This window comes from Rhincodon typus, unplaced genomic scaffold, assembly GCF_021869965.1.
Source record: "Rhincodon typus isolate 14 unplaced genomic scaffold, sRhiTyp1.1 hic_rhity00000051, whole genome shotgun sequence".
NCBI classification, from domain to species: Eukaryota; Metazoa; Chordata; class Chondrichthyes; order Orectolobiformes; family Rhincodontidae; genus Rhincodon; species Rhincodon typus.
This window is the reverse complement of record NW_025965689.1, coordinates 27,899-30,827: the sequence shown is the minus strand read 5'-3', so window position 1 is coordinate 30,827 and position 2,929 is coordinate 27,899.

Below are 2,929 nucleotides of genomic sequence, written 5' to 3'. Positions count from 1 at the left end.
GGGGGGGGGGGGGGGGGGGGGGGGGGGGGGGAAAGCGTGGGAATGAGGAGGGTAAGCTCCTTCACAAAGTCTTTGACAATGTTCTTCATGGCAGATGAAATAATAGGGTAAGATTACATGGGACTTGGGGTGAGGCTGGAAATTGGATACAAAACTGGCTTGATGGCAGGAGATGGAGACAACTTGGCAGTTGCTTTCTGGACCGGAGGCCTGTTACTCGTGGTGTTCCACCCCAACTTGTGTTGGGTCCACTTTTGTTTATCTTTTAAATAAATGATTTAGATGAGAATTTAGAAGGCATGGGTAGTAATTTTGAAGAGATCACCAAAATTAGTGGCATAGTGGACAGTAAAGATGGTTATTGAAGATTACAAAGAGATCGTGATCAATTGGGTCAATGGCTTGAGGACGGGCAGATGGAGGTACTGAGACATTGCATTTTTGAAAAACAGAGCGGCAGGTCTTGTACAGATACAAGTAGGGCCTTGGATAGTGTTGGAGAACAGAGAGAACTAATGGGTCAAGTATACAGTTCTTTGAAGTTTGCATCAGCTGTAGACCACGTGGCACCTGGCTTCATTACTCACTCCTTTTGAGTACAGGACACTTTTGAGACTTTTACTGAAGCACTACATCAGGTTCTGGTCACCCTGTTAGGGAAGGATATAATTGCACTGGAGGAGCTTCAGAAAAGGTTTGACCAGGATGTTGAGATAACACAATATGGAGCTCGAGGAACACAACAGGCCAGGCAGCAGAGAAGCAGGAAAGTTGACTTTTTCAGAAAAAGGGTCCTGACCCGAAAAGTCAACTTTTCTGCTGCCTGGCCGACTGTTATCTTGTACTTACTACTTGATGCATTGCGTCATTTTAGCTCTTCTCAAATGCAGTTACAGGAAATATGAAACTCGTTGTGAGCGAGGGACTGAGATGCATTTATATGACGATGATTAAAGTCACAGGCAGTTACAGAGCAATAACAAATAATGCAATCCGAACGCTATTACAATTGCAATTCATTATAAATTCGTGATAAACGTTTCACTCTCCATGCGTTTCAGCTGTTCCGTGAACGTGACTGACTGCAGCTTGTTCGTAAAGATTTCATGTTAGATCATACACACAGTGACAGTAAGAGTATCAAATAGCAAAGGGAATTACACGGACATCAAACAATTAATGCAGAAAAAGACATTCCGACAGAGGGGATGGTCCAGCTGCTTTTCACTGATGTCGTGGGTGGCTCTGAAAAGAGCCTTTGAGTTGTCAGATGAAATAACGGTCTCTTCACTTTTTAGTGGCGCCCCCAGCGGCGGTTTTCTTGGGCAGCAGCGCGGCCTGGATATTAAGCAGTACCCCACCCTGAGCGATGGTCACCCCTCCCAGCAACTTGTTGAGCTCCTCGTCCTTGTGCACGGGCAGCTGGAAGTGGCTAGGGATGATGCGGGTCTTCTTGTTGTCCCAGGCCGCATTACCGGCGAGCTCGAGGATTTCAGCCGTCAGATACTCGAGTACCACAGCCAGATAGACCGGCGCTCCGGCACCCACACGCTCAGCATAGTTACCCTTTCTCAAGAGCCTGTGAATACGGCCCACGGGAACTGCCGGGACTTCACCTTGGAGCGCCCTTTCCACTCCCAGACATTACTAATATTTTACAAACACTTTCACAGAGAATGATGCAATATGCCCACATTCCGCCCTCTTATACCTTCGGGAGGAATGGTGGTGCGGTCATTGCTGATTGGCCACATTGTTTAGCTTCTCCTAATGTCGTTTCAATTCCCAATCAGATATCTGCTTCACTCACCAATCCGGTGAGGGCCCGGGGAGGAGGCCGAAAAATACCGGCGCCAAATCATCAACCGCTTTCTTTCTGATTTGAAAAGCCCGCCAATATGTACCAAAAAGTAGGAAGGTGAACACAATAGAATGGAATACTCGAGTTAATTTACTTTTAGATTCTGAATGTATACTTTACATAATCTCCCTTTCCCTCACCTCCTTGAATATGTCAATTTCTGACCTAGAATCGGATTTTCTGAACATTAAATGCAAGCGGAAATAAAAAAGCGCCAAAATCTGCACTCTGCATCTAATTTATTTCGCATTTCAAAAACACCCGATAAGTCGATAAAACATTCGATACCGTTTTTCCAGGTGAGCGCCTTAATTGCGGACACCGTTTTTCGAGAATATTTAAAAGCGGCCCTCCCTTATTGCACTCGATCAGAGTTCAGCAAAAGCTCCACATTTACTATGTCAGTCCGGCAGCTGTTCTGGTTTTATCTCGGCTCATTTTCAAAGTATCTCCCCGACAGCAAAAAGCCTCAGCAACCTGACAAAACCCGCGAGGAGATCTGGAAATAAAACAAAAGGGTGAAACGGAACTCGGAGGAAAAGTGTATTTTCTTGCTTGCCCTGTTGCATACCCCACCGGGTCTTGTAGCTTCTGAATCGATTGAGTGAGAGGGTAACACGATCACACAGAAATTGCTCAAAATAGCTCATTGGTGTTCAACATGATCCCTGTCCACAGGCAGCGATTACAGATGTGTGTCAACACGTCCGAGAACAAGCGCGCACAGGGTCAGGGATCACGTTAATTTACAGAAGATTTATAAAATACAAATGTTGTGCAGACATTAACGTAATAGTTCAGCTGTTTCAGGGAAGCTGTGGGTGGCTCTTAAAAGAGCCGTTGGGTTTTGGTTGTGTTTTTTTCAGCACAACGTGGTGTCTCACTTGGAGCTGGTGTACTTGGTCACCGCCTTTGTACCCTCCGACACGGCGTGCTTAGCCAACTCCCCGGGCAGCAGCAGCCGCACGGCGGTCTGGATCTCCCGGGAACTGATGGTGCTGCGCTTGTTGTAATGGGCCAAGCGGGAAGCCTCCCCCGCGATGCGCTCGAAAATATCGTTGACGAATG